Source organism: Adiantum capillus-veneris, chromosome 20 (assembly GCF_014529385.1).
Source record: "Adiantum capillus-veneris isolate H3 chromosome 20, ASM1452938v2, whole genome shotgun sequence".
NCBI lineage: Eukaryota > Viridiplantae > Streptophyta > Polypodiopsida > Polypodiales > Pteridaceae > Adiantum > Adiantum capillus-veneris.
This window is the reverse complement of record NC_140950.1, coordinates 113,150,059-113,163,737: the sequence shown is the minus strand read 5'-3', so window position 1 is coordinate 113,163,737 and position 13,679 is coordinate 113,150,059. Positions and strand designations below refer to the sequence as shown.

The 13,679-nt window shown below is 39.1% G+C and overlaps 1 pseudogene; it reads left to right on the top strand.

Annotated features, from left to right (window-relative positions):
• The first annotated feature begins 6,530 nt into the window (after window positions 1–6,530).
• On the top strand, window positions 6,531–11,691 carry LOC147433111 (uncharacterized; annotated as a pseudogene).
• The last annotated feature ends 1,988 nt before the right edge of the window (window positions 11,692–13,679 follow it).

Below are 13,679 nucleotides of genomic sequence, written 5' to 3'. Positions count from 1 at the left end.
CAGAAAGCGTTTACTTCAATGTAGCAGACGAGATGTCGGCTTATCAAGCATGGATAAAGCTGAGTGATCTTTATGAGAAACAGAGTGCAACTTCACAAGTATACTGGCTTAAGAAGCTTGTTGACTTGAAGATGAAAGAAGGGACCCCTATGTCCAATCATCTGAATGAATTCAACACCATCTACAATCAGTTGTCAGCTCAAGGTGTCAAGTTTGATGAACCTGTTAGAGATATGTTCCTATTGATCACATTGCCGGAAAGTTGGGACACTTTTCGCACAGATTTGAGTAATTCTGCACCTCCAGATGGTTTGAACATAGCAGGTGTAGAAGGAAGTCTGCTTACTGAAGAAACCAATAGAAAGACAATGGACAAAGGCAAAGGAATAGCCTTAGTTGTCAGGGGAAGGACCAAAGGAAAGTACAAAGGTGGAAAGAGGAATCAGTCTTGTAGCAAGTCCCGCAGTGCTAAAGGCAAGAGTGACATAGAATGCTACCATTGTGGCAAGAAGGGTCACATGAAAAGAGACTGCAGAGAATGGAAAGCAGAAAAAGGCAAAGAGAATGCTGAAGACCATGGTGAGAAGAACAAGTCCTCAGTGAAGATTCAAGAAATAAATGTGACAAACACTGTTGCAGAGGATGACAGTCTAGTGTCAGGAGACATCTACTTCTTGAAGAATACAATGGACTCAGCTCTTCTTACAACATCTGATGGAAATGCACTGAGTGACTGGATTATAGACTCAAGGGCATCACTTCATGTGTCTCCAAACAAGGAGTGGTTTACCTCTTATGTGACCACTAAAGATCATGTTCGGCTAGGCAATGGGTAGACATGTGAGATCTTAGGTGTTGGAGATGTTCAATTGAAGTTTCAGAATGGCTCTTCTTTCACGCTGAAGAATGTGAGACATGTTCCCGCAATTACAAAGAGCTTGATCAGCACAGGTTTACTTGATGATGCTGGCTACGTCACCACTTTTGGACAGAACATGTGGAAGATATCCAAGGGTTCTATGACAGTATCACATGGAGTAAAGTCTGGAGGACTTTACATGATTCATGTATCAAATGTCTCTAAAAATGTAATCAATGTAACCGAGCAGCCGAACGTTTCTTTGTGGCATAGCCGGTTAGGACATATGTCCAAGAAGGGAATGGAAATCTTGTCTCGTTCTGGTTATTTGCCTGGCTTTTCATTTAATGATTTTGAATTCTGTGAACATTGTCTGTATGGTAAGCAAACACAGCAGCCACATAAGCATAGAAGCAGTAGAAGAGATACACAATTGGCACTTGTTCATAGTGATTTGTGTGGACCTATGCCTAACCTATCTCTAGGGGGAGCTTCTTACTTTATGACATTTATAGATGATTACTCGAGGAAAGTATGGGTTTACTTTATCAAGCACAAGGATGAAGCGTTTAGCGTTTTCAAAACGTTTGTGACACTTGTGGAGAATCAGAGTGGCAAGAAGCTTAAATGCTTACGCACTGACAATGGTGGAGAGTATGTATCAAAGGCCTTTCAAGACTTTTGTGAGTCAAAAGGTATAAAACGTGAACTTACTGCTCCTTACAATCCTCCTGAAAATGGTGTTGCTGAGAGGATGAATAGGACCATACAAGAAAAGGTCAGAAGTATGTTGTCTAATGCATAGCTGCCAAATGGGTTTTGGGCTGAAGCTGTATCAACAACTGTTCATCTTATAAATAGATCTCCTAGAAAGGTTTTGCAGAAGGATTTAGTGGCAGAGATGGTATGGTCAGGCAAGGTGCCCTCATACAAGCATCTCAGAGTCTTTGGTTGTGAGGCATATACTCACGTTGCAAAGGAATTTAGGAACAAACTTGAGCCAAAGAGTAGAAAGTGCATCTTTCTAGGCTATGGTAATTCTGGTGAGATGGGGTACAGACTTTGGGATCCCAAATCCAGAAAGGTTATCCGCAGCAATGATGTTCACTTTAATGAAGCCAAATATCATTCTAAACCAGAGAAAGTTGAGGAGATTAGAAGAGTTGTCTTCCAAGAAGATGGACCTGCACGTGCAAGACAAAATGTCAGGGCTCAAGAGGAGCAATGACAGGATAGATTGGAACCACAGGTTGTGGCTGAGCCTGAGCCACCTATTGTGCGTAGATCTGGACGTGTCACGCGACCTCTTGATAGGTTTGTTCCATCTATGAACTATGTCATGTTGACTGATTGCAATGAGCCTTCATGTTACAAGGAAGCAGTGCAAATGAAGGACTCCGAGAATTGGCAATTGGCCATGCAGTCAGAGATGACAACTGTGCATAAAAACCACACATGTAAGCTAGTTAAATTACCATGGGGCAAAAAGGCTCTACCCTGTAAATGGGTTTACAGGTATAAGATCACCGCTCATGATAGTCAGCCAAAGTACAAAGCAAGGCTTGTTGCCAAGGGCTTTAAGCAAGAACAAGGCATTGACTTTGATGAAGTCTTCTCTCCGGTGGTCAAAATGACTACATTGAGATGCTTTCTTGCATTGGTTGCCATATTAGATTTGGTGTTGCACCAAATGGATGTCAAGACAGCGTTCTCGCATGGTGATTTAGATGTGGAAATTTACATGCAGCAGCCAGAAGGGTTTGTTGAGAAAGGCAAGGAAGATTGGGTATGCCAGTTGTTAAAGAGTCTTTATGGCTTAAAACAATCACCGAGGGCATGGTACCATAAATTCCACAAGTTTATGCTTTCTCAAGGCTACAAACGTAGTGAGTTCGATCACTGTCTCTATACAAAGAAGGCTAAGGATGGTAGTTGGTTGATCCTTATTTTGTATGTGGATGACATGTTGATTGCTGGCAAGCACTTGGAAGAAATTTCAGCTTTGAAGTCAAAGATGGCAACATCGTTTGACATGAAAGACATGGGTGAGGCAAGTCATATACTTGGTATGCGCATTGAGAGAGATAGATCAAAGAAGTTGATTTGGTTATCTCAAACAGAGTATATTGACAAGGTTTTGCAACGTTTCAATATGGAGAAGGGAAAGGCATTGAGTGTTCCATTGCCACCATATGTGAAACTTAGCAAACAAGATTGTCCTGTGTCTGAGGAAGAACAGGCTGAAATGGATAAGATTCCATATGCGTCTGCAGTGGGTAGTTTAATGTATGCAATGATTGTTACTCGCCCAGCCATTGCATTTGCAATGGGAGTAGTAAGTCGATACATGTCAAACCCAGGCAAGAAACATTGGGAGGCAGTGAAATGAATATTGAGATACCTGAAAGCTACAAAGAGTATGCGTATATGCTATGGGAGTCAGGAGCTAAGTGTAAAGGGTTTTACAGACTTAGATTATGCAGGTGACTTAGACAACCGAAGGTCTACGTCAGGGTATGTCTTTACATTGGCTGGTGGAGCAGTATCATGGCGTTCTAGATTACAAGATTGTGTTACTCAGTCTACTACAGAGGCTGAATATGTTGCAGCATCAGAGGCATGCAAATAATCAATTTGGCTTAATCGACTAGTAACAGATTTGGGAATAAAAGAAGAGATGCCTGTGTTATATTGTGATAGTCAAAGTGCTATACAATTGGCTCGCCATCCAGTTTATCACTCAAAGACAAAGCATGTGGATGTGAAGTATCATTTCATTAGGGAAATGCTCGAGGATAAGCAACTTCAGCTTGTCAAAGTTCACACCATAGAAAATCGTGCTGATCTACTTACAAAAGGACTTCCCTCAGAGAGCTTTGCGCATTTTCGCAAGCAGTTAGGTGTAGGGTAGTACATCACTTCTCTACATCTCTTTTATATTAGCTTGTATAGTAGCTTCTCTCACACTTAAAGTACCACATTGGACTTTAAGTGGGAGGTTGTTGGGGTATAAAGCCCAATGTGATCGCCCAGGTAAGTGGCAGGCCGCCAGGTATGTACACATATTTTTTTTGTAAAAAACTAATAAGAACTCACTATGCTCTACACATTACAGTAGAGCGAGTTCACCATATCGTCGTGCTCTTCTTCTCGCACTCTCTCTCGCATCACACTTCCACTCGTACTCCTTCACATGGCCTGCTGTAAAGACACAAATCTCTCTCTCTCTCTCTCTCTCTCTCTCTCTCTCTCTCTCTCTCTCTCTACATGTGTGTCCGTAGAAACGTGCGCAAGAGCTGGCTTGGTCTACGCAGACCCCTCTCTCTCTCTGCGTCGGATTTGCAAGGGCAAGGGAAGGCATGCTATGCGTCTGCGTTGGCAGAAAGGAAGGAAGTAGGGATTGGTGGAGGTTGGTACAGAGGGTCGAGGAGATAAGAATAGAGAAGGTGGATGGATTAGGGTGGGGACCATGGGACTGTGGAGGAAGATTCTACGAAATATTCCAGCAAATGAATTTCTTTTGGCACTTACCAGTATGTCGTCACGATTTTGCAAATTTTTTTATTAGTGGGTATCTACCCGAGATACCCTCAAACCCGAAATTGTTTTATTAGTGGGTATCTACCCGAGATACCCTCAAACCAAAAGTCGAATACCAGAAGAACAGTCGGGCATGCGAGGTAGGAGGAGGGATGGGGCAGGGCTTGGCGCAGACAATGGCGCGTGGTTAGTTGTTGCTGATAGCTAAGCCGGAGTCGCGAACGATCGTAAACACTGGAGGAGGGGGTGGCATGAGCAGCAGGCTAGGAAGCGAGCGCGCGACACCGAAAGGGGGGCCTTTATTATTTTTTTAACATTGGCTGTTGAGCTGTCGACAACGTGGATGTTCATCCGCATGGATTAGGTGAAATGCTCTCTAGGGTCGACCAGCTCCCAGGTTCGAATTTGCCGCACTGTTTGAGATTTTGGTGGAGGATTTTACTTCATATCGACTGGCTAGGTAAGGGATCTTATTAGATTCTCTCCAATAAACTTGAGAAGCCACCAGTATACGAACAGGAAGCATCTAGTGAGTCATAGGTCATAGGTCTTTTAATATAACATTTCATTCCATTCATTTCATTTCTCTCTCTATCCTATCTCCAGCTGTCATCCAGGCGGCAAATTATACGCTTGCTAAACTCAGCCATGGCGCCAAATATCGAGATCGCCTAGCTCTAGCCTGCTCCCTGAACTCGCGCGCTAGCATGCCCTTGCTGAATATCACGTTCATTCCCCAGCCTTGCTGCTCAGATTCGAGGACTACTCCACGTCGACTTTAATCTGCTGCTGCTGCGCTTTGCAGGACTACGTCTCGATGAAGCTGCTGGGCTTCTGTATTCGAAGCTATTCGAGGTCCTGACTAGCTGGCACTGGTGTGGAGGGTATTGAAGACCGCCTGTTGCAGTACTGTGCACGCTGCCATTTCAAGCTAGCTACCACGTCCTGGACTTCAATTTAGCAGGTACTGAGCTTGCAGAATATTAATAATAATAACAAGAAAGTGACTCATCTTGCTCAAAGAATAATATATATAAGGCTTGCTCTTTTTCTGTGACAGAGTCTCTAGAACCTCCTCTTCAGGGCTTTCCGAGAACCTCCTCTTCAGAGCTTTGCTGCTGGCGTAATTCGCTTATCAACAAGTAAAGCTTTTCAATTCAAAGCATTGCATTTTCAAGGCATTTCATTTCAAAGCATTTTTTTCAAGAAAAAGATCCTTTAATTAATCTTCTAGGTTCAACATGTTCAAGCATTCAAGTGTATTCAACATTTAAAAGATAGGGAACTACAAGATATGAAGAATCTACAGCACGAGGAATAGACATAGATAGGTGATTGAACTTTGCTTTCAGTTGCATTGACTCTCCTTGGATAATGTGTACTTCAAACAACATGACCTTTTAGTTCCCTCATTTCGATCAAAACTTCTTGCTACTAAAAATCTCTAGCATGTTTAACTCAAAATCTAATGGAAAAGCTAAAAGTTTAGAAAACGTGGATGGCCATTGTAACACCTGTCACACTTGGTTGTGCAATTGTGCTTATGAAAATTGGACTCAATATCCCACATATCCCTTAATCCCACACACTGATCCTTAGCTATCTACGTGTATAGGTATCTATGTGCATAGGGTCAACTTTGTACTTAATTTCTCTAAATTTTGTAAGTTTTCTCATCTTCTTATATAAAGTTTGGACGTCATTTTGAAAATTGTGGGTGGGATTGCACTAAACCGATGTAGAGGCTAATTGAAGGCCTTGAAGAGTAGGAAATTGCGCCATTTAAATTCATCATTGCACTTTAGATCCATCATTACCCTGGGCTTCCGTATCAGGTTAAGATACTCTTTATTTGTATTTTTAAATTGTGGTTGCTTCTTTCAAGATGGTATGCATGAGAGAGATAGAGAGAAGGAGAGATATGTTTGTTCTTATGTGAGTTTTGGCTATTAGTCTAGGAAATCTAGGAGTAAAACGTCCACCACAGCTTCTCCAACCAAGCATAGAGGATAACTATGTAGGAGAAATTCCAAGATGTGTATGCAATGCTGGATTCTCTTCTAGGAAGTTTAAGAGGGATTGCTCCAAGTGTTGCGAGAAGTGTCCGATTTGCAAAAATACAAGAAAGTCTATGATTTCTTTTGATTATATTCCGATCGGTCCTCAGTTACAGCTTCTGACGAAGAGTAGTACCTACTGTCATGAGTTGCTAAATCTATGGCGTCACAAACATAGATGGGACAATGCATCTGCACTCAACAATAAACAGAGGATCATCGATTTTTGGGATGGAAAAAAGTTTCAAGAAGTGAAGGACTTTTGGAATCCAAGTACATCATGTGAACTGCCCGTAATTTGATCAAATTCAACATGTAAAAAGTGCTACACCACATTTGCAGTCTTTAAACGCCATGCAACACTACAAACCGGATGGGATGCTGTGAATGAAGTATATGACTTTATCTGCATTGAGTGCTTCCAGGACATCAAATGTCGCAAGAAAATTGAAGTGGTGAGTTTGACTTCTCTTTTTGAGGTTCCTTTTGCATTCTGCTCATGTGTAATATATGACATCATTTGGTTAGGGTGATCCTCGCAATATAGCAATTTTACTACATTGGGACGGCTTTCAAACGTCAAAGACGACCCAAAAGAGCTGTGGTGTTGTGGAAATATCGCTGCTTAATGTTGGATGTAGTTCTTCCATAGATGTTTTGCCAGTTTTGTTTATTCCACAAAATTGCAAAAAGATTATAAAAAGATCAAGAGATGTATTTGGAACATTCCTAACTCCATTGGTGGATGAGCTTGAAATCTTATTTTGGGATGGGAAAGATGTATTGTATGAGTATCCACTAGAGAGGATTTTCAACAATCCACAAGGGTTTTCCAAGTCTTGCAAGATACGTACAATGCTCATGATGGTTACAGGCGACCATCCGGCTCAGTGCAAAATAGGTCTACTCAAGAATGGAGGACAAGAGTTTTGTCGGCGTGATAAAGCTCAGGCAACTTTGGTAAGAGATGCCACCAGGCCTGATGGACGATATGTCTATGATGGAAATCGCTACCAGGCAAGATATCCACCACCACAACGAACATTTGAGGAGATGAAATCTTCCTTGGAAGAGGCAAAGCGTTGTTGCACACAAGCAGAGAAGGAAGCTGCATGGAAACAAGCAGGCCTATCAGGCAAGTCCATACTTTGGAGGCTCTTTGACTTGTATGGATTTGATATATCTCTTGGTTGTGTGTATGATGTTATGCACACTTTCGCATTAAACGTCTTCAAGAAATATATTGCTCAGTTATTTGAAAGCTCAGTTCTCTTGATTCAGCAGTGTCCTCACTTACAAAGGATGTGCCCAACACTATCCGCTACGGAAGGTGGCCAAACTCTCCCAGTAACTACTTCGAGTGCTTCAAAGCTGAAGAGAATCAAAAGTTTATTCAATGGTGCCTTCCATATATCCTAAAAATTGTAAATGGTATTTCGCCAGAAATGCATGTTTTGGGAACTCTCTTGGTAGATATAGCTCATAGCTTTTATAAACTACAATAGAGATCATGGTTGGTCCATGGAGGATATTAGAATTATGAAGATACTACTACAATCTTGGAGAGTTCGAAGGGAAGAGGCATTTGGGGCTAATTCATCGCCTTTAGAGCATATCGTCGGTATATATATTTCTCTCATTTCTGAGAGTTACTTGGTTTTTCTATGTGTGTGAGCATAACTATTTATTGCCATTTTGATTGTAGGTAATGGTGAGCTTCTTGACGATATAATTCGGCATGGGCTACATGATCGTTATTGGTGCTACATATTCGAGCGTCTTGTGAAGATCTATAAGACCATCAAGACCAATAATCTCAACGATGAGGCATCATTCGTCCAATTCTATTTGAGAAAGTTTTTCACTAAAGTTTTTCAAGCTATCCGTTGTGACAACGATGGTCTCTTACCTGATCAAAGATTCTTGAGAGATCTACATTCCTCAATGAGTGGATATTGCAATGTCCCATGTAATGAAGGTCAATTGCATGATTGTTCTGCACATCATATGGATGAGCTCTTAGTTGTTTCATCGGTGGCCAAGGCAAGATCCCTATGGAATGCTCTCTTGAAATATGGCCATAGTGCACCTTGTATTGATTGTCTTCTTTTGAAGGGAATTTGTATATCAAGGAAAAGATGCATCTATCGAGAGCCATCAACTGAGGAGTCCATATTTTTAAAGAGGTTTTGGAATATGAAAGAGAGCTTTCCAATTGCAGATTTAAAGATATACGAAAAGGTATTGTACAGAGGAGAATTATATAAAGTTGGCTCCCATGTGGTAGTGAGAGCTGATGATACAAATAGTATGTTAGATAAATGCGGACATTGGAAGGCTTGTATCACCTCTCTTTTCTCAATGCAGTTCAATGCAGTTCAATGCAGGCTTGTATCACCTCTCTTTTCTCAATGCAGTTCAATGGGAAGTCTATGCTTTTCTTTGGAGGAAGATACTACAGACAATGCATCGTAGGTGATGATGACTCTGAAAGGTTACTCATTGATGCAATCACAGGAATGAGTGTCCTTGAGAAGACACCAATTCCCTTTACATGGGATTGTATCCAACCTATTTACTCTCTTCTTCATAAATTCATACCAATGTCACTACCTAAAAGCCAAAAGCTCATTGCCTATGAAGTAAAGGACTTGAAGCACAAAGATAGATTGCTTATGGAAGGAGAATGTGGGAATGTTCCTTTATGGTTAGAGGAACAAGATATAGTGAGAGTTTCTATGAATAGTGGACTTGAAAAAGTCTTTCAACATGCTGTGGTAAGGGAATCAAATCCTGAGGAAAAATTGGCAAGACTTGCCATCTTGAAGCCATTAGTATATCAAAGAAATACGTGGACGATTCACACAGAAGAAGATCATTGGAGAAGTTGGGATAGCTTTCATATTCTAATTAAAAATTGGACTGTGATAAGACAAAAAAAGTTACAAAACCTGGTGTACTTGGACAATGGATACCTATTATGTGGCGATCTCCATGATGTATAAGCATTTGTATCTACTATTTTATTCAGGACTCTCTTTAAAGTTGATTCTACAAAAAAACTCTCTTTTTTGTGATGTGTAAGAATTTTGATTGAAAACTCTTTAAAATTGATTTTATGTTGTTTTGTTTCTGTTATTTGATTTAAATTTATATATATTGTATCGTAAATATGATTTTGTTACTTTGTCAGGGCAAGTATGAGTTGCCCACAATCATTGTTACAGAAGCTACTAGAGGATCTAGTGAAGAGGCTATTAAAACTCTCAATGTGTGGAGAGAAAATTATTCTGGAAATAAGAGGGTAACTTCGGATCCCTCTAGCACCGCTGCAATCAGTGATCCACCTAGATATGATCCTGTTGTGTATGATCAGATTTTCAGGCCACCACCACCAAAATTGAGAGAGAAAAATAAGTTGTATGGTCGAGATTTTATCTTAAAACAACATCCTGAGCAATATATAGTATTGTATGTCAATTATGGAGAGGTGAGAAAGTGGTTTGCTAAAGGAGAAGCCATTGGCGATCTTCATAACAACAATGAGCGAAAGAATGTAGTTTTGAGGATCATTAAAGAGAAGATAGCAATGCTCAAGGCCATCACAATAGATGATGTGGCTTATCCATGGAAGGAGGAAGATTTATACACATGGTGTATCAAGTCTTTAGCGGCAAAACGTAAGTGGAGCAAAAAAAAGACAAGCAAAGAGACACTTTGCTCAACCAACTCCATGGTACAGTAATTTATGTTGAGCCTTATTTGTTTTGACATCTTTGCAAGTTTGTTTAATAATATTTAGAATTATAGGTCTTATGTATGGATGATGATAATATAACGATTGAGCACAAGGATGAGAAAGATGATCAAGAAGGAGAGCTTCATGCAACGGTCAGTACATATTCTTCTATGACATGGGTTGTATTTAATTTATTCTATGTTATTCACATTAAACTTCTTTCAGATTGAGAGTTCTCATGTTGATGAGCAAGTGACGAAGTTTGTTATCGATGATAAAGCTGATGGTATATCAAATCATGTAGGTTCTTTTGTGATATGACATTTAAATTATTTATGCTTGCTATGAGGTAGTAATAAGTTTACTTTATTTATGTTTCTTTTTTGTGAATGTAGAAAGATGAGGATGTGTACATTCCCAATACGTCATGGATGGAAGAGGATGATCCAAAAAGTGCTTATGAGGTTCGTTAATCAATCAATCTCTCTCTCTCTCTCTCTCTCTCTCTCTCTCTCTCTCTCTCTCTCTCTCTCTGTGAAGATCATGTTTTCTTTACAATTGTATAGGAGTATCAACATTTTATGAGAGATGAAAGCTCAAAAGCCTCATTACAAGGAAAAGAGTCACATATAGATCATGAGGGGGGTGGAAATGGTGATAATGTGACGAAAAAATTTTGATTGTAAAAAACTTATCTTTTGATAAGATTCATGCTATATTCTAGTTATGTAGTGTCTTTATTTATTTTCATTGGTGAGAAAATGAAGGATAAAAGTACAAGCGAGTCTTGTGCTACGAATGACATGGATGCAAACTCTAGGAAAAGCAATCGAAAGAGAAAGGTATACTTAATTTTCTCATTATCTTACTTAGGGTTAGTGTGATGCTCTTCTTAGCATATTAAGTTATTGAGTCATTTTTATTTTAAAAGGTTACAAGTAAGTTAAAAGATTTGTTAGAAGAAAAAGACAAAGCTTCCAAGGCGGCAAAACATAAAAAAAAGGTAATTACTTAGGATTTCATTTAAGAATAGTCTTTGATTGCTTATAAATAACTTTATTACTTCAATGGTATAGGAGTCCTTAAGAGAAGATGGTGGAGAGAAGTCTCTTATGGAAACCAAGGTGTGTTTTAGATCATATGAAGTCTTGCTTGCATTAGTTTTTTAAACATGAGAAAGATATAGCATTTTAGAATCTTACTTGCATCATTTTTTTTTGTAGGCAAGAACTTTTTCTACTAGAGACAAAGAAGTAATTCTAGTGAAGTGTCTTCATACTCAAAAAGTGGAAGAGATCTACCAATTGATAAAGCCCACTTACTGTGCTTTGAAGAAGACACATTCATTCTTTGGCAGGAAAGTGAATGACACTACTTCCTCAACAATATGTGAGGACTTAGTGGCATGGCTCTTAGTTCAAGGAGTAGTGCATATCGATTTTGCAAAGCTAGGTGTTTTAACTTTAAAAGATGTTCATTTGTGTAATGATGATTAAGTATTGTATCTAAATGGAAATTCTCAATGGTTGTTGATTTCCAATGTGTATTAGCTTGAGGTCAAATAACTAATATGCTTTATGTTTAGATGAGCACTCTCAATTAACTTCATATCTGAAATTGACAAGTGATCTTGAATTCTCTTGATTCATCTAGAAATTATCTACTAATTGACTTACTAGTTGGATATTGTAGTTGCTACATGGATTACTACTTCTTGCTTTGAAGTTACTAGATGAATTACTATTTCATATATTTGAGTTGCTAGATATATTGCTAGTTTCATAACACATCTCAAACTAGTAAGTGAGATTCCTCTCTTGATTCATCTAGCAATTATCTTACCATATAGCTACTCAACTTACTATATGGTAAGAAAATTACTACTTGAAGCATCTAGGAGTATTCTCACGCTTACTAGTTTGCACTTTTGCTAGATGTTTGTATTGAAACTAGTAATATATCTAGCAATTATATATTTTTTTCCATATGGTAAGTCGTCAAAAGATCCTTGTGGAAAAGTCCGAGAAGGGACTGTTGCAAGGGGCAGCTGCAGAAGGAGTTGATCTCGTGGATGATTGGACAACTCGAAGTTTGATTTTCGACAAGGAGAGTTTGGCTCTGAACAGATCTCTGGGTTCACTTGAGTAATATCCTTCAGCTCTAGAGAGGATGGGTTGTAATAGATTCTTTTCTCTGAAATGAACCATACTTTCTGAACTATCATTGGATGTACTTGTATGAATTGGTATGTGGGCAGTTCAAACACTGGTTGATCCTTTTGTACAATTGTCCTTTTTGGTCCACATAGTGTCAATATGAATTATGGGTACCATACAAAGCTAACATCATTCTGTTTGATGTGTCTCGTAGACTCTTGAATGATTTCACACTCGTGTCAGTGGATGCAAAATCATTTGCAAATCTAACATTCTTTTCAACCTTTGGTGATATCTTGACACCTTGACTAAATTCATGCAAGAATTTATTGTTCACATAATCAATTTTAAGCTTTTCAGGTGTCTCTGCATCTTTATGCTTACTTTGAACTTGCAGTGTTTTTATTGGTGATTCTAATGGTAGTGCAGAATCATTTGATTGCATAAAAAGTGACGAGTTAAATGCACTTACATCGAGATTCGCATTTCCAATTTTCTTTGTATCTTGCTTGGCAGTTGATGTATCCCTGTTGTTAGGATTTCTTAGACAATCTTTAGAAAAATTTCCACGTTTTTGTCCTCAATTTGAGCAATACGTCATGACTGGTGGTATTTCAATTGGCTCTTTCATGTCAAACTCTTGTTGAGAAGTTTCTGCTTCTATGCTTGCCAAGTTGTTGGCATCTTCTTTTAAAACACTAAGCATCAAGCTATAGATTGCTCCATTTTGACCTTTGTACCGTCTTTGGCTCGGTTCTCCAATTAGATTGGCTTCTATTGGTTGATCTGTTGGATCTTCCATTACTGACTCTCGATTGTAGATCTGACCATTGTAATCCATGTACAATGACCCTGATTGCATATGCACTAATTGTATGCTTTGCGGGCTTATGTAGATTTTTTGATAGCCATTTGGGTTGACTTTTTGAACTTCTATCTGCACTTCATCTTTGAGCTTGCAATATCTGGCTCCACTAAAGTATGTGAACATCTAGGAGTTATTTGAATTTAGTTTTACTCTGATAAGTAGGATCTTGGCTCCTGTGATGCTTTTGCTATTCATCAAGTATCTATGGCCTTTTGAATCTGTGTACAAGACTTTAACTTCATTGTAGCCATAAAGCTGTAAAATCTGCTCTATTGCACTTGTACATGTGTTACCACTGCTACTGGATTGCTCTGCTGTACTTGAACTCTCAGCTCGAGATGATTCCATGTCAATTGATTTTGTAAAAAATGTCTCCTAGCAGACTTTGGTATTGATTAGCAAAAAAAATTAAAAATTTTCTCAAGTTTGATAAGACTGTCTTTGCCAAATTACTTTTAGC